Source organism: Pezoporus occidentalis, unplaced genomic scaffold (genome assembly GCF_034315485.1).
Source record: "Pezoporus occidentalis ecotype Australia unplaced genomic scaffold, CSIRO_AGI_Poc_V1 ctg71, whole genome shotgun sequence".
Classification (NCBI taxonomy): domain Eukaryota; kingdom Metazoa; phylum Chordata; class Aves; order Psittaciformes; family Psittacidae; genus Pezoporus; species Pezoporus occidentalis.
The window spans coordinates 887924-906861 of NW_026916062.1; the positions used below are offsets into that span (position 1 = coordinate 887924).

At 44.1% G+C, this 18938-nt stretch overlaps 1 protein-coding gene across 7 annotated transcripts in view; it reads right to left on the reverse strand.

The window, feature by feature from the left end:
* The window catches only part of RBM47 (RNA binding motif protein 47), an 81732-nt gene that overhangs the window by 27332 nt on the left and 35462 nt on the right, over window positions 1-18938 (reverse strand). Inside the window, exons 1-2 of one of the 7 annotated variants that reach the window (XM_062642492.1) lie at window positions 17770-17815; window positions 17151-17414 (exon numbers count right to left, since the gene is read on the reverse strand). The exons of 3 other annotated variants lie outside the window; for them this stretch is intronic. The gene's annotated coding sequence lies outside the window, so the exon portion shown is untranslated. Of the gene's footprint in view, window positions 1-3596; window positions 3755-17150; window positions 17606-17769; window positions 17911-18938 lie in introns of those variants that run through there. 3 more of the 7 variants (XM_062642495.1, XM_062642494.1, XM_062642496.1) reach the window with 3 other exon arrangements.

Genomic DNA, 18938 nt, shown 5'->3' on the forward strand with positions numbered 1-18938 from the left:
GTAGAATATGAGAATATTAAGTAAACAGCTTTTCCTCCAGCCAACAGGCGTCACCTCTGCTTAGGTCATAAGCTTTTCTATTTTAGTCTTTAATGTCCTACTGAAAATAATACAGTAAGCATCACTTGGAAATTGTTTGCAAAAAGAAGTTATAGGTTAAGGGAACTGACTGTTTCCTTCAGGAAGACAAATTTATTCTTCTGTCTTCCAGTAACATGAAGGAAAAATTTAGACTAGAGGAGTCTGAATGAGCTGCAGAGGACTTTACTGTATCCATTAACTCAGGTGTCTCTTACATTTTATTACACGTTCACAGCTTCCAGGTCTCAGAACCCTGATTTATTGTCAGGATTAGACAAAGCAGTTTTTGATGGTCTCGGCAGAGTCTGAACTGCCATGCACAGAGAAGGCATCATTACCAAAGAAGTCTGTTTAAACAGACCAGGCTTTATGCCATCCTGTGCTGCCAGAGTACCTGGGACAGGACTTCACATGGTAAAAAGCTGCTGCGACTGAGTCACCTGTTGGTAGTGTGTGCTGCCATGGATCAGGAGCAGGGTCACACCTCTTGGCCCATTCCCTGCCTTGCATGGTGTACTTTGTTCTCATGCCCAGCGTGGATTTGCCCATGCTGTCACATACTCTTGCCCTACCTAACCTCAACCAGCGCTCCATTCCCCCTCCGTTCACAGCGTTTGCATCCTGTCTTGCTCCTTTCCACTGTTGGTCTCTCTACTAGCAGGCGGGCTTTGGGCTGCAAACCTGCCTTCAGCTGGGCTTTCTTCTCAGCAGCCAGAACAGCACCACCAATTATCTACAGCACAGGAAAGCCCTAGAGCTATGTCTGTACTGAGCCACTTGCACGGTGCAGAAACACAAGTGTAACACAAGTGGTTCTTAGTATGAATTTTGCAACCCTGTGTTAAAACCACCCACTGTAACCAAACACAAATAGTAAAAAAGCACTTTCACCTCCACGACTGCACCTGGACCAGAGCCCACCGCTGGTGTGGGGCTCTTGGGCATCATCTCCCTTACTGCCAGAGCCGCCACAGGTCACCCCCAAGGGCTAGAGCCAGCCTAAGGAAAGTGCTCAAGGGCTGTGTTAATGGGCAGCTCTCTCATCAATCACAGGAAGGTGCTTTTTTTGCAGGACTACATATCTGCTGTAAGACACTTCTCTCTTAAAGAAAGACCTCAAAGTGCTGTTTACATAACTTACCTCTACAGATATTTCACAAGATAAACCAGACAAAGTGTCTGTGATATCAATAACAGCTGAAACATTTAGGAATGAGGAGAATGGTCTGAATGGCTGTGATATTAAATCCTTTAGTTAAATTGCTCTTTCCCTTACTCAGTTAAAAAAAAAAATGTTTCTACAGTGACCTAGGATCTGCTGCTCTTGAGCCACTAAAAACACATGAGTGATGATTTGTCTCATTCAGAATGAACCTAAGCTCTACACTTCCTGCCTCTAGAAGAAGGTTCATATTTTCAGGACATTTCTAAACTGACAGTAACCAAACCCTTAAGTTCAAACTCAGAAGCTGCATGAAAAGGGTCTGAGACAGGCAGATCCTTTACTTTGGCTAATGGAGGAGTTGGGGACATAGAATGAGCTCTTCTGGGCAATGTCCACGCTCTCAGCTCTGCCTGTTTATCTCTCATATTTCTGCTCTTCTGCAAGGCTGGATGTATGTAGACCCTGGAACTGCCCAGGGTAGGCACTGTGGGCAAGTCCACCTTGCTTTGAGGGGAAGGAGGAGACTTTGGAAAAAGATTGTCTGCTGTGCTGCCTCTGGGTGCAGGGAAGAGACCTCAGCACAGTTTATTTGTTAGCAGAGATGTAACTGATGTGAACTACTGTCCTCAGGTTTTGGGCAGAAATAATGCTCACCATGCACCTGAGACCTTAGCTGTTTGCAAGGAGGCATCAGCAATTAAACAGGAAATTGCAGCTTGTCAGGGGGTTAACCAGGTGACAAATGACCACAACCCTGCATAGATACTCCCCTCTTTAAAAATCAAAACCAAACACAAACCCACACAGTTAAAATCTTCACAGGAGCTTTAAAAGGTCAATGACTTTGCCCTTCTCAAAAACATGCAAGGTAAACTGAAAAAAGCACATTTAATTGGTGGGAATGCATACAGGTTGCATTTAAAGGTAAGCACAATATCAAATATATAGAGAAAAACCTTCTCCAGTCTCAGTGCATCTAAAATGGTTGAAATTTGTCATTTCTAGGGTTTTGTGTCATCTTCAGAGCACCACTGGAGGTAAGTAGAAACCTGTGTTTAGGAATGTTCCCCTTCCTGATACATTGCTGGAGATTATTCTGAAAGAAAAAGGAAGACATTTTTGCGCAGCTTGTCCCAGTCCTGCCCCATCTGATTCACCAGTACATGATTTAGCACAGAATCTCTGAATATGAAAACATAATATACTGCTGTCTGGTACACAGATTAATGTGGCAACAACCAGGTTGTCACCTGTCCTTAGACCTACAAATCTCGAGGTTTGAATTTTCTATCTGTAGAAGGAATTATTTGTTTATATTTAGGGGTGAGTGTGAAGAGATGGTTGAAATTTTATTGTGTATGAGTTTATCTGAATGAAGCCAACTCACTCTTGATGCCACATCATCGTGTTTGACATCAGCAATGTTACATCAGGGGTTTAATTTGACTTTCTATATGTTTCATGGCATGAAACTGGTGGTACATATGAGACAGTGTGCCCCAGAATAGACAAATAAAGTCATCAGGTGGTGATGTTCCCTTGGTTTTGATCCTTGGCTTTTGAAAATGAAGCAAAATCTTTCTCTGAAGATAAGCCACAAGACTGATGAAAAGTAGCAAGGTTATACTGAGGCTTTGGACTACTTTTCTTTAGTAACTTCAATTCTCTTGGGAACAATTATTGTTAAAAATGAAACCAAAGCGGATTAAAATTGCCTTGCATGTAATTTCCTAAGTATACTGATGATGCTAAGAGAAAAAATAAAGTAGTTCCTTCTGCAGTCACTAAGCTATGTCATTTCAGAGAGGAAAAAACGTAGTATTTTGAGTTTGTGCGTTCACTCCCCGAAAGACCATTTTATACATGTAAAAGGTTGCTTTTGGTTTGTTATTGATCAACTTAGAAGATTAAACACAATGTTAAAAGAGCAATTGGGAAGTACAGCATGCCATTTTTTGGGCATACTCTGTACACCTCTGCAGTGCAGGAGGGCTCTTGCAACCTGGAAGAACCAGAGGCTCCACTCCAGTGGCTGCCTATTTCTAACAGAGATATTCACTTATACTCAGATCACAGCCCTCTTCACAAAAGAAACAAACTTCCTATCTAAAGCATATGACAGTGTCTTGCATCTAGTAACTAGGAAAACAGATTTCTCTGAAACAAGGATTTTCTATAACCACCTCCTCTATGAACACTTACAATGTGTTTTAGGGTATCTACTACTGCCCAGGAAGCTGAAACAGGTGCCCCACTGACCAGGCTCCCTCCGACACAGCCTTCATCCCTTCTGAATAGTATAGGAAATACAACCATGACCGTAATGCTGCCGCAGGTGATGGTTACTAACCTACAGGTTGCTCCTCAGCTGGCCAGCAGCAGCGGGCTAAGCCATCGTGTGCCTGGTACTACTGTCGCTGTTGTGTCCCCAGCATCAGTCACTGCTTCAGGACCTCAGCCTGGCACTTCGTAGGTCACAGAGAAACAGCAGGACAGACCCTGCGGTTTCAGATGCTCTTCTACTGAAACTATCAAGGGAACCTAAATCATTACAACCCCTAATGCAATCTAATGCTGATTAAAGGGCACCTTACAAAAGGTTCCTCCCTGGGTACACTGTGATCGTGCCTTGCCAAGAGCAACCAGCTTCTCTCCTGCTGGCCAAAGGTCAGCACTTTGATGTGAACGAAGTCCAGCAGTAGCTCACAGTTAAATGGCTAAAACCACTCCAGCCTACCACTGGTGCTCCAGAACTAAATCTGCTGTGAGACAAAAAGCTCCCACTGTAAAATTTGGAAGGGGAGGGAGTGCATTTCAGCACAGAAGACAAACAGCATCTGCTGCTGTAACTTGTGCAAACAAGCAGTAAATAGACTCATTGTCATTGCCTGAGAGTTCATTTCCCTGTTTGCACATCCTAGCACTTGTACACTCTTCCTGGTTCTGCTGAATGTGTGGTGTTCCCAGCCTGGTTTCCTAAAAATGGCCGCTCGCCCCACCCCAGGCGAACAAACTGAAGCAGTGTCCTTGTTCACTCTGTTCACCACTTGTGGACCTGCTGCCCAGCTGCAGCACACAGATGGAAGGATGTCCCAGAGCTCACACAGCTTTAGGGAAGCCAGGGCTACTCAGAGAGATTGAATTTGTATGACTGAGTCAGGGCAGTTAGAGCCCAGCTCTTCCCCACCCTGAGAAGCAGTGCCAGCAGGGCTGTACAGCCTGTGGGTGAGGGCACCCGTGTCCCCAGCAGCCACCCCACCTGCAGGAAGGGGATGCAGAGAGGAGGAAGGGATGAGTGCAAACTGTGGGAGGGGGGGAGGAGCTGGGGACACAGAATGGAGCTGGAATTGCCCTGCATTCCTGTGGTGATACTGTAGAAAACCAGACTTAATAAGTTCTGCTATTCATAGATCAGCTGGTTATAACGATGTTAAATCCTCCAGTCCTTGTCTGTCAAATTCACACAGAGATAAGTAGGAGCTAAGCATGCTCAAGAGCCTTTGAAGCCTGTGTAAGTGCCTAGATACTGTCCTGGGGAGGTCTGACTTTAAACACCCATGTCTTAAAACAACAACATATTAAAAAGCAGTTCTGTCTTCCAGATGCAAACTTTAATCATTATATTGCCCAACTCACAGAAACGTCATCAAAATTACGCAAAAAGTACACAGTTACTTTCTAATCCTAAGTAAAAATCGAGTTTCTGAAACTACGCTGCCAGTTTCTGAAACTACTTCCATTCCTTTAAACATACGGCACTTTTTAATTAACCTAGACCCTAAACCAGTCCTCCTGTCTTCAAAACCACCAAACAGGCTTCACAGAGTCACAGAATCGTTAGGGCTGGAAAGGACCTCTGGAGATCATCTAGTCTAACCTCCTGCCAAGGCTTCCCTAAGTGCACCACAGATAATAATATAAAGCTACTGGAATGTCACAGAAGTAATGAAAACATCTGAAAGAGTAACCTACAGCAGAGTGAGAAAAATTTGATTTTTCCACTCATGAAAAGGGAGGGCATGTATGGAAAATCCTGGCTGCTGGTTTTGCTGGTTTCAGTACATTAGTAGAAGTATTGTCTCCAGAGAGAGCTGCTTTCCTTCCTTTTCTCCTTCTCTAGAAAGATGACAGTGCACAGAAGAAATGGTTTGAAGGAGAAATTGTTCTTCTCTTATCTTTTTCCATCTTTCAGTCGCTCTTTATAACAGTGTTCAGTTTTCAGGCAACAGGAGGCGTATTCAGGAAGAGCTGGCCTTCTAATAAAACAAGGAAGAAACACCTAGGACAGGCATAAATAAATCTAAAGAGTTGGTGGGTGTGTAAGGGAACAATCCCACTAGTTGTCTGCCTGGTGGTTTGGAAACCCCTGACAGTTACTGTACTGCCCACTACTGTGGATTTATTTCAGTGAAGGAAAAACCCAGTGTGTTTATTATTCCATTACAGGGCTTTTTTTCTGATGTCCTTACTCTCACAAGCAGCAAAAGCACCAAAACAATGTACTGTTTAATATCAAACAATGCTCTTCTTTCTTATCAGAACAGGGAAGCCAACACTTGTTCAACTGCACAGCCAGAATGAGTGTAACTATACATTTAGACTGAGCTTACCAAAGAAAATAACAGAGTGAAAGCAGGGAAAATTTATAATAGGAGCAAAAGGAGCCCATCACTACCAGTCAGGAGTGTCTGCAAGTGCCTGTCAAGCTGTGAGAAGTGTTTTACAAACTCCAGTTTCAGTTCTTAGCTCAGAAAGAGGAACTGACAGCTGGAGATGTGGTTTGAGAAAATGAATACATTGCAGTTAGTGGCAGAGTGGCATGTGAGAGCCCCACCTGATGTAGCTGGAGCATAGGTTGCTGTTGGGGGTCTCACATCCCAGGTGGGTTCTCTGACCCTCTGGCTGCTTTGGAGCAGTTCTTTCTCTTGGTTTGGCCAAGAAATTACATCCTGAACAGGCGAGTTTAATTGAAACTGTGAGTTCTTCAGAACACTTTTGGGTCTAATCACGTATGCCCTCCAACAAAACTTTTTTTGTTTTATTTAAAAGTAGTCTCAACAAAATATAACATAAGCACGTAACCCCTTCTTAGCTCTTGTCTCTTGAGGAGGAGCTGCAGATACTCCCTTCTCAAGGAAGATCACATTTATTTCCACAAAGGGAAGGAGAAAGAGACTCCCAGTGGAGGAAGGGCTGGACCTCTGCACCTCAATTCAGCCTTTGAGAGAGCAGAGGAGGATACACCTGTCCTCTCTATTGTCTAAACTGGTGAAACCCTCTGCTTGCTTTGATCCTGGGAGCAGCGCAGGGCAATCTGGGATTGGAGCGTTTTGAGGGAGGTGTAAACATTAACTTACATATCCCTGCTCCTGCCTCCCTCTCATGGGCATTTGCAGTGCAAGTGGTTAAAACAAACCCTATGCAAATGAAAATGGAGCGCTCCCCTGGGAAGAAACAGGCAGGAAGACAAGACAGACACCTCGTGGCACAGCCTGCCTGCCAACAGTGCCAAATCTATGAAATCACGAAACAACATGAATGGAACACTGTGTTATTATACCCAGCTCACACAGAAAGCATCCCACTGCTAGCAGGTAAATGGGAATGGTGTTTTTCACAATCAGATTTCAACAAGATGGGTTTATGCTTTGGGGAGGCTGTGCAAAAGAAACAGGCTATTTTTAACAGTCAAACCAAATGCTTGAAGAAATCCTTCTAATAAGTAGCTGTGTTTAAGGGTCTGTTCAACCAGTGAGAAGCTGGCTCATAGATTTTGAATACAAGTAATGTTTTAGCATTGTGACCCAAGCAAGAAACTGGAACACCCTGAGAAACGATCTTGGCAAGGATATATAATGAGTCAGAATGTCCTTTTATCTGATGATGTGTTTTTACATGGTGGGAGCTATTTTAATTGCTGTTTAATAGTCTGAGAAGCTGCAAAGGATTGAATGTTTCCCCCTTCAGTACTAGCTCAGTCAACACCAATCATGTTTCTGCTTTGTGTCCCCCTCAGCTAGAAAAATTGCTTTCTCTCCACTGGATCTATCTGGTGATGGACCCGGGTAGGGAGCCACCATACACATGCCCTCAGGACAGCTGGGATTGTGAGCTAGTCTTCAGCTCTTCTGCCCTTTGCTGTGCATTTTCCTTACTTCTAGGCCTGGGGAAAGGGTCCCATCTTCCTGGTATTTGTGCTGCTCTTTTACACATGAGCAGCCAGAAAATTAAATGAGAAATAAAGCATGCTAGTGAACCAGAAATAAATCTGTTTGAAAGCTGACTTGAACGGGTGATCCAGACAGTTACATTTGTTCTGGTGATGGTTTTCTTAAAAAACCAAAAATCCTCCCAGACTCTTTACCTAACCCTACATTTATTTTGTAAAAAAACCCCACCAAAATATTTGACCCTATCCATCTCTTACTGACAGAGATGACAGCAGACTTACACACACTATAGATTAACTACAGGACTAGAAAACGCTACTCTCGAATATTTTTATAAGCAAACAAGAAAACCAGTTGCACAGAAAAATACCACCAATATAATATGCTTATCTGAGGCCTCAAAAAGCTGCCCTTACAGCTAAAAATATCTAACATTTGTAAAGTTGCTTAATTAGAAAAGTAATGTTTTTGTTGTGTTGTGTCTTTTTTTTCCGGGGGGGGGGGTGGGGTGGGGTGGAGGGGGTGGGGGTGTAGTCAGATGAAAGATCTGGAATGGCCAAATGCCAGTTGCCAAGCTATGTGAAATGGCTCCTGTCTCAGGAACTGCCAGCATCTCTAATATCAAAACTCCACCTGCAGTGTTGAGTATTGAGCATTAGCTGTATTCCAGAGTCAAGTTGGTCAGCCGGATTAAAGAGGAGAAGCAGAGGGAGGTAGCACTCATTGACTTGTTTGCAGATCTGTTTGTCAGATCCTTGCAGGTACCCTCCCTTACACAAACTCACAGATCTTGCATGCTACCAGTCTGAAGGACACAAACCATAGTTATCTTCAGGTTTTTGCTTCCCTTAAGACAGATGTGACTGCTGTCTTAACGCAGAAACTAGACCATGAGTTAGCATAACCATTTTTAAAATGACTTGGACTTCACTCACAAAAACATACCATTAAGTAATTTACATAATTACAACTCTGGAAAACCTAAACAAAACAGCGAAAGTCTAAACAAAACAGCGAAGTCCCTAGAACTGGACTGGACAAGAAGGAAAACAAACAAGAAGACAAAGATCTTATCAGGCCATAGCCTGGCATGTTAGCACGACCCTATTCCCAAAACACTGACAAAATGTGACTTCCTAAAACACTGTCAAAATTTGACTTCTTCAAAACAGTCTTTTTTTTTTCCACACGCATCTCGAGTATATTCAAGCATAAAACCATCGGGCATCAAAGTGCAGCACCATGATAAACTTAAGTGTCAGTTAATAACTTGCCAAAGTAGAGCAATCATGGACTCTGGACAAAGTTTGGTGAGGTTGCTGGAGAGCTACCCAGCACTATTGGAGACCTGCACCATGAAGTGATGTTAGGGGATGGTAACACAGAGACCCTGACCTTCATCAGGTTGGAGTTTAAGAAGGCTACCCATCTCCATAAAGGAAGAAATGGAAGATTTTTGAGAGTTGCCAGTTTTGTTAGTGTCCATCGACAATTCTAAGAGTTGACTAAGAATGATTATGCATGGTTTTGAGATAATTCCTTCTTGACTTTTTAACCTTGTTCTTCAGTTTTCCATGAAACAAATCTTTAATTAGACTCTGAATGCAGCAAAGTACCTAAGCAAGTGAAAACAGTTTAAATCTCATCTACATTAACACAATTCCAATGTGTTTAAAATGATACATGTGCTGGCTGGGGTGGATGCCATCTGCCTCTCCCAAAATGTAGCCAGAGGTTTCAATAGCCTCCCTGCCACTACAGTTGATGCACAGAAGAGCTTTCACTGTGTTTTCACTCTGCCTTGAAGACACTCCCAAGCAATCCAACAATTTCCCTATTGAAACTTCCTTGTTTAAATGCAAACGAAGAGCAGAGCTGAGCCTACAGTCTTGAATGAACATAAACTGAAATGCCTTCACCGGATTTCATTTCCAAGCCTTTCTTCTTTTCTTCCAGAGGGGAGATGTGTCATCATGAAGTTTAAAAGGAAGCTCTCTATATATCTTGTTTCTGTTTATAAAAGGTTGCTCACCTTTCTATTTGCCATTTTAAAAACTGACTAGAAATACACACATTCTTAACTGAAAAATGCTTAGCTGCAGACATGTACATAACTCCAGTTAGTGAGAGCATCCAGTTCGTATTTGCACCCAGCATCAGCATTAACTCACCAATCATTTATATCAAAATATTCTGTAACAGAAAAGGAATTACTGCCTAGAGTGAAAAAACTTAGCATATAGAACAGCACCATACTAACCTGCTGTGCATGGCTCGAGTTTTAATGTGGGCTCTCTGTAATTATAGTGCTAGTACAGAATCACAGTGATGGTTTTCACCCTGGCTGATCTCGAAGAAATTCTTCTTTTCAGCCTCATTGGAGAGCTGCACAACACAAGGTGGACTGTGAGGGTCTTTCATGACTTTATTCCAGGGTGAAACCCCACTGGGACTTTGTGAAAGAGGACGGTAGCCGGTGGAGCCTGTCAGATATGTTTCTGTTGGATTTATTGACCATCTGATCTGTTGGAGCGACAGTATGGCCCACCACAAGCAGTCCAGGAGGTTCCTCGATTGTGTGGAAGACAAATTCCTTCTGCAAGTAATAGAGGAGCCGACAAGGAGAGGTGCCATGCTTGACCTCGTGCTCACCAACAGGGAAGGGCTCGTTGGAAATGTGATGCTCCAGGGCAGCCTTGGATGCAGCAATCATGAGATGGTCGAATTTGAGATCCTCAGGACAGTGAGAAGAGCGTGCAGCAAGCTCACTGCCCTGGACTTCAAGACAGCAGACTTCGGCCTCTTCAGGAACCTGCTTAGGAAGGTTCCATGGGATATAACCCTAAAGGGCAGGGGGGCCCAAGACTCTTGGTTAATATTCAAGGATCACCTGCTGCAAGCTCAGGAGTGTTGCATCCCACCTAGAAGGAAGTGCAGCAGGAGGGCCAGGAGACCTCCTTGAATGGATAAGGAGCTCCTGAGGAAAATTCAACTGAAAAAAGAGGCTTATGAAAGGTGGAAGCAAGGACAGGCGGCCTGGGAAGAGTACAGGGATGTTGTCTGGGAAGCTAGGGACCAGGTTAGGAAAGCTAAGGCCCAGTTAGAATTAAACTTGGCTAGGGATGTTAAGGATAACAGGAAAGGATTCTATAGGTATGTAGTGAATGAAACACAGACTAGGGACAATGTAGCCCCCCTCAGGAAGCTCTCGGGAGAACTGGCTACACAGGATTTGGAGAAGGCTGAGGTTCTGAATGACTTCTTTGCCTCGGTCTTCACTGCCAAAGGCTCTGACCACACCACCCATATCTTGGAAGGCAGATGCAGGGACTGTGAGAATGAAGACCTTGGGCCCACTGTAGGAGAGGATCTGGTTCGAGACCATCTTAAGAACCTGAATGTGCACAAGTCCATGGGACCTGATGAAATCCATCCATGGGTCCTGAAGGAGCTGGTGAATGAAGTTGCGAAGCCGCTGGCCATCATATTTGAAAAATCATGGCAGTCAGGTGAAGTTCCCAATGACCGGGAAAAGGGAAATATAACCCCCATTTTCAAGAAGGGGAAAATGGATGACCCAGGGAATTACAGACCAGTCAGTCTCACCTCTGTGCCTGGCAAAACCTTGGAGCAGATTCTCCTGGAAGGCATGCTAAGGCACATGAAAATCAACAAGGTGCTTGGTGACAGCCAGCATGGCTTCACTAAGGGGAAATCCTGCTTGACCAATTTGGTGGCCTTCTAGGATGGGGCTACAGAACTGATGGACAGGAGTAGAGCAGTTGATGTCATCTACCTGGACTTGTGCAAAGTGTTCAACACTGTCCCGCATGACATCATTGTCCCTAAATTGGAGAGATACCAATTTGATAGGTGGGCCACTCGGTGGATAAAGAACTGGCTGGATGGCAGCACACAAAGAGTTGTGGTCAATGGCTCAATGTCCAGCTGGAGACCAGTAACGAGTGGTGTCCCTCAGGGATCGGTGTTGGGACTGGTCTTGTTCAACATCTTTATCTCTGACATGGACAGTGGGATTGAGTGCGCCCTCAGCAAGTTTGCTGATGACACCAAGCTGTGTGGTTCGGTTGATACCCTGGAGGGAAGGAATGCCATCCAGAGGGACCTCGACACGCTTGTGAGGTGGGCTAATGCCAACCACATGAAGTTTAACCATGCCAAGTGCAAGGTCCTACACCTGGGCCGGAGCAATCGCAGGCACAGCTACAGGTTGGGCAGAGAAGAGATTCAGAGCAGCCCTGTGGAGAAGGACTTGCGGGTGTTGGTTGATGAGAAAATGAACATGAGCCGGCTTCAGTGTGTACTCACAGCCCAGAAAGCCAACTATCCTGGGCTGCATCAAAAGGAGTGTGACCAGCAGGTCGAAGGAGGTGATCCTGCCCCTCTACTCTGCTCTTGTGAGACCTCACTTGGAGTATTATGTGCAGTTCTGGTGTCCTCAACATAAAAAGGACATGGAAGTGTTGGAACAAGTCCAGAGAAGGGCCACGAGGATGATCAGGGGACTGGAGCACCTCCCATATGAAGACAGGCTGAGGAAGTTGGGGCTGTTCAGCCTGGAGAAGAGAAGGCTCCATAGAGACCTCACAGCCCACCCCCATTTTATGCACTTTCCACAGAGAGCTCTGGAATTGATGGTGCTCATCTGCGAGATGTTTGATGTCTCACGCTACTACCTACAGTACTGGTTTTGCTGCCACTGTGATTACGCCTGTGCTTACGGCATTGCAGTTTCAAACAATGTCCCTCTTGCTAAGAGATTCCCACCTGGCTGTTGATGCCAAGCTAAACTTTGTGCTTCAATACTGACTTGCAAGGCATTTCAAGTAAAAATGAGGTTGTACTACTTCAAGTAACCTCCACTGTATCCACTCCCTGCCAAAGGTACCGATGGTACTCAACACCAAGCCTAACAATCTTTCCGTGCAGTAATCCTAGGCACTCTTTCTACATTTTCATGCAGATATGGTGCCTGAAGAGACTTGCAGAGGTCCATAGGCACCAGTGTTTTTGCCTGGAACTCCATTCAGAGTTCTCCTTGCCATTATGTCTGTTTAATGGCCTGGGCAGTCATAGCCCTGTCAGATAAAGCATTTACTCATAAGCATTATCTGATGAAGCCCCTTCAATATGCAATACATAATGGCAATATAGCTCCCAAGGATAACATTAGTAGGAATAAATACAATACCAGATAGAGAAGGGTTTGCAGAAGCAACATTTTAGCTATCAGTTCCACTGATTAACACCAATGGACCGAGTAGTCACATTAAATTCAACCTGAAGCTGCCTACCCATGAATTTTCTATTGTCAGATCCTTAGTTTCAGCTTTATTTTTAAAGTTGTCTGCCCACACAGAGCTGTGATGTGAGCATCTCTGGGAGCCATTCAAGTGGAAGACCTCCATGATAGAGTGACTGCCCTGAGTATTGCTTGAGGGAAGCATTAACGAAAGTGCCATAAGCCAGGTTAGAAAAAGCTGTTTCTATGCATTACAGAATGTTTACACAGCCATTTTCCCTTTAAAGCACCCCTGATTTTTCAGGTGCAAGTGTTCAGTTCAGCTTAGCATAATCCCAGATGACAGTCTGTCTAGGAAACTGCCCAGAGGAAAGATCCAAGCAAGATGTGCATTTTTTCTTGAGGACCACTGAGAAATTACATCACTGCTATAGTGCCACAGTGTTTGTCTGCTAATATATTTGCAGGAGGTAGGAAGGACTGGAATAATGACTGTTTGTCTGCAGCTTTTCAGAAAGGAAAACATGTAGTAGTGCAAAATGTGACTTCCTTCACCCAATACTCAGAAGGGTTTTGTTTGAACAATGTGGTTTTGGTTTTAATCATATACTCTGGATACAAGAAAGGCAATCTGATGACCTCTCAAGCTTGATTCCTTCCAAATATGAAGGTTAAATGGCACTGCAACTTTTGCTCACTGTCTTTTGTTTCTCATTCTCATGGCCAGGGAGAGTCAGGGAAGAAGACCACATGACTCAGGATACTGTAGAACGGGAAACATATCTTCGTTTAGTCAGCCATTAGAAAAAGTGATCTCCTAAAATTATGGGTTATTATTTCTATTTTTGCCTTCCAGTGTGTAAGCAAATACTGTTTGATACTGACAGCTGTTATTAAACTTTGGAAGTAAAGGGACCCAGCACCGGGGAGGGGAGGGCAGGCTGCCATTCATTTGGATATGTATGTTTAATCGTCAGCTATATAATGCACTCTGATCTGTGTGATACCTGACTTCTGATGAGATGAAAGTTCTGAAAGTTATTACTGAAAGCAACAAATTGCATAAAGAAATATTCTAATTGAAAGTACACCTTGCAAAGAACTAAAAACTAAATCAAGATCTAAGCATTTGTTTCTCATTGACATCACTGGGAACTGCATATACATGCATCCAGCAGAAAATAATTTTGGCAATTAAAATAATTAAAGTTACTTCATTTTGCAAAAATTATGTTTCATATTCAGCTGCAATTTACAGGTTAACGCTTTGTGTTATTTTAACAAAATTGAAAAGCTGGGAATTCAATGCATCGCTACAACTTATGCTGAGCTGGAAATGAGCAAGGGTAAGTTTACTTGTCTCTAATCACTGTCCTTTAAGGCTTGCATTTTACCTGATCATTTCATTCACTGCAAGAGAAAGAGGAAAACCAGCCTATTGTCACATAAATATGTGCAGCTGGCTCTGAAAAGGTAAATAATTTCCCTCAGAAAACTCTTACTCTTATAATAGACCCAGTGAAATTCATACTTCTGCCTTAAGGAAATAAACTACTTAAATGCTAATGTTTCACATTTAAATATTTTAAATTGCTTCCAAAGTAACACAAAGGTCGTGTGGGTGTTTTACAACTGGACAGCTACAGAAAATATTTTCCAATATTCAGAAGGAAAAGCAGGGAGCTTCATCTTCATAGAAGGAATGAGACTGCCAGAGACCACATGGCCATTTGCTCTTCTGTCTCAATCCCAAAGCACCTGCAATGGCCTTATTCAAGTGCTGTGTCAGGGGTAAAAAATAGTATCTGTGGAAGTCTCCACTCAGGGTATGGTCTTGAACAAAGAGGTCCAGCACAGCAGACCCCAAGCAACCAATGTGATCCAGGTGATTTGCTGTCTTTGCAAAGGGGGAGTCAAGGAAAGTGATTGCAACATCTCACCAGTGGTGTGATGGCTGCTACACAAACAAGTACAATAAACAAATGAAAGCTGCTGGAACAAGTGCTTGAGTTCATGAGGTCACTGAGCTCACAGCCTGGATGCTCCTCATGGCACCTTCTCAGTGACAGCCCTGTCCCCTCCTGCAGAGAGAGGGGACCCAGGCTACTCCTGCCTCTGCAAGGGCACTGCTCAGCATGCAGGGCCCGGTGCACATGACCAAGCTGGGAACTCCTCTGGCACTATCTGGGGGGAAGACAGCAGAGTTTTGCCATGCCCTTGTTATTCTTCTGCAATCCTGGCTGTGTGAGTTGGTTGTGGTGGGTTTTTTTTTGGCAGGGTTTCTCTTTTCTTGCCATTCAAATATTCGGCCATCCAAATATCTCTATTAAGAGAATCACGCCCTTCCAAAGTACTTGAAGAGATTATTCCCATTTTAATATATCCCTTTAATATGGTCATTTGTGGTTCCAATATAAATTGGAATTTTGGAAGATTTGTAGGATCCGAGATATTTTATTTTGCATAGGTCTAGCAGTAATGCCTATTTTACAGGGACTGCCTTTCAAGGTGAAGGAAGACTTCTTTTTAACTAGTGACTCTCTAACCAGCCCTGGCTAGGCATTATTCTTGGTCTTTTCCACCTTCTATATACAGAAAAAGATTTTGCAGAGCAGACTGCCCTCGTGATCCCTGTGCAGTCCTGGTCCTTTCAGCATATGTACACAGGTTTAACCAACTGAAACTTGGTAAACAGCTGTGCTGGAAATCAAGTGCATGGAATTAAACCTGCTGGTATTTTTTTTAGCACGTAATTGTATGTTATTATTTAGTGAAACAATTTAACTTGCCCATAATTTACAGATATTTACAACCCCCTTGCCCTGAAATCTGTCTATCTGACACTGTTAATGACTCGTTGATTCATAGACAGAAAGGGGATGGCATTGAAAGAAGTCCTCCATAGTGCAAATAGGATTCAAAAGACTGAGCAGATTTTGTCAACAGTCCTACTTCTTCAATTTAAGCTACATAATCTGCCTCATAGTCACCAGCTAGAGCCTTATCTTTGTATGAAAGCAGACAAGATAACATTGTCACCACTGTCTTTCATTTTAGATATTTATTTTTTAAAATTCAGGCCCTATGAGCTCCGAGATAAGATTTGACCTCTTTAGTTACTGCAAAAGAAACGTCTACATCAGTCTAACATACTGCTAAATACTGGAACCACCATTCCTGGGAGTGGAGGGTAAGAATTACACATCAGACACGACACATATGAAAATCACAGGTTTTAGTCATGGTCATACTCTACGTCTGTGAATACTGAAACTATGGTGCAGCTTTTACCAAAATGTCTCTTGAATCATATTTCAGTCCTTTAAAGCAGACACTTGTGGGGATCTATTCGCTTTGTTCTCCCGTATTTTTTTTTCCCTGCGCTTTGTTCTAGGACTTCCAGTGCTGCTAAGAACTGAAACTGCACTTACAGTACTTTTCATAAAGTAAAAGTGTTGCCACACTTCAGTAACGTCTAACACCACTGAGCATTTACTAAGCATAAATAGCATGTCATGTACAAGCCCAGTTAGCAAACACACCAAGAAAATCTCTACCACATCAGGGAGGATTGAAGCGAGCAGGAAGCACAGCTAGGAATCAACACTGATAAAATGGAAGCCACAAATTAGGAAAAAATCCCCTTCTTACTTTTGCACACAAAACATACTGTAAGTAGATTGTGAATACTGACTACGTATCAGTCACTTCACACAGAGCCCTCTTCAGTATTACTTGGCAGTTATTTGGGATGTAAAAGGTCATTTCTGGGGGGGTCACCATATGTAATAAAGACACATCCATACCAGCAAAGCACACACAGAGGATGGCTTCTGCATGAATGAGTGAGCTTTCATCATCTGGTAGAAAGATTCAGTCACTGAGCAAACTTAAAATTCCAATAATTATTTGAATCTATTCAGCTTCACATCTCTTAGCAGCATATGCATACCAGGAACTTCAATTTTTTCTGTGTCTATTGTCTTGGAACATGGAAAAAGTCTTGAAAAAATTAGTCACTTTGCCTATTTTTGCAGAGCTCGTTCAAAAATCAGCGAGTATTTTTCAGCATGAGTCACTACCCACATCCCTGTTGCAATAACTGGGTTATGCATTCCCACTAGAAACTCTGACTCCTGTTCCTTCTCCCCAGTTAGAAGATGAGCAGAAGCCAGCTGGTTTGAGTTTTATTAGAAAACCATGAAGTGTTCAAATGCAACTGTGCATTAATTCTGTTTGTTTGCTTGAAGATACAACAAAACCAAAACAACCAGCCAATCAAGCATGGGTTAATCAACCCCTGCTTTAGATGAACCATCCAGTCAACTACAGTTGATGCAAGAAAACCGCAAAATAGCAATGCTAGCCCTTCTTCCAGCTTCTAGGGAGAAAACCTTTGGCAAACCTTAGAAACAAGCACCATTGCCCTTCTGCCTCTCACAGCTGGGAAGACTGAAGTGGAAATCGGTACCTGGGTAGAAGCCGGCGTGCTCCTGTGGGTGCTGGGTCCCGCTGCCTGCCTCTCTGGGCAGCTCAGCAGCTCTGTCGCCTATGCTGCTCGCTTGGGTCAATGTTTCACCAGGCTGTTTAACCCGCTGTCCCACCCTCCCTGCAAACACCCCGTGGCGGAAGGCAGAGCCTGGGCCACAGGTGCAGAGACAGTGCCAAAAACGTTTCTCCTCTTCTATCCACCCTGTCCTCCACAGGGAAAACCAGGCACATACAAAAGGGAAACCTGCGATGGGGTGGACATAGGGAAAGCATACAACCAAGGGGGAAAAAAAGTACATAAATGTGCTATTAATAGATAATTTGTGGGAGGAAAGTCATGATAACCTTTCTCTGTATTGTTCTAAGGATGCATGCAAGCCAAGGCGTGCCTGGCTGAAAGCTGAGAGGGAATGCTTAATTTATGGGAGCACATAAATTTCCAAATAAATCTTTGTCATAAGAGCGCAGTCATCCAAAGCACAGCTAAAACTTCAAAATGGCAACAAAAAGACCTGAAACTGCATGATAAAATAATGCAAAGGGAGCCTAAACACAAAGACGGGGAAAAGAAATGACCGAGGCAATCTGCAGCATTTTACCTTGCAGGTAGACGCTCTGCTCCTGCCTCTTGGCTTCTTGGCAGTGCCTCGGAGTTAAAGCTCTACCTGCGCTAACTGGAGGCTTCCAATTCCCGGAAAGTTAACAATTACAAGCAGAGGGCAGCCGAAACGGGCTGGCAGCTGAATGCAGCACTGACAAGGTGCCGCTGCCGCTCCCTGAGGACAAGAGGACAGTTGTTGAGCTTGGGAAGGACTTGGAGGCTGGGACTCAGTGGTGGCTCCCAACCTCGAAGGCCCTTTCTGGACCTGGGACACAGATGTATAATCACGGAGGAGCAATGGGAAAATCTAGGCAAGCCGGCAGGGGCCAATGCATAGACAGCCCTGTGGCAGCAGCCTGCGCTGCCTGTCCAGTTCACACACGAGCCTGCTCAGCTATCCAAGGTGCCACCGTTTGCTGTGGGTGTTTTCAGCTGTGTTGTTCCCTCCTGCTGATCTCCATTTTCCTCTCCTTTTCCCTGGAAAAGGAGAGGCAGAAGAGGAATCTCCCGCAGAAGTGGTATTTAAGGCCACTATGGTGGCTGCCCGTGACTCCCGGGTGGGACAGGCCATTGACACCAGCAGAGAAGGCATATGGACTTCCCTGCAGCTGCTAGATATAATCCCACTGCTGTAGGACAACATGCAAGACTTGGTAATGCATTTTGCATAAGACTTTAATTCCCAGGCATCAGCTGGAATGCCCTCTAGATAAAAAACCTTCTCAGCTGCTTTACAGCATCTGCTTCAACCTGTGAGCAAGAGTGACGTGATGAATGCACAATGGAAGAAGAGACCCAGCTTCTGCCAGCTTCTCGGGCTTGTAGCAGGAAACTTGCCACATCACGTTAGCTTCTCGGTCCTTGCTGATCCCCCAGCTGTAAGTGGAAATAACAACCTGCTATTCCACAGAGCTGCTTGGAGTCTCAGCTGTGGCTATCACCTTTGAGACCCCCAGGCAGAAAGAACAGTCTTATCTGAAAGAGCTTATCTGCACTTAAGACCCTGCCTAACCAGCTCACAGGAGCAGGAGTTGCTCCTAGCAGTCTTGCTCCACCTGGTATTGAGAGCTGCTCCCAGAGGGGTGCATTAGGTGGGCAAGAGGGGAGGTGCACCCATCCTGTTTCCCCCTCCTGCTTGGATAAGGACTCCACTAAAGATCTTTCAGA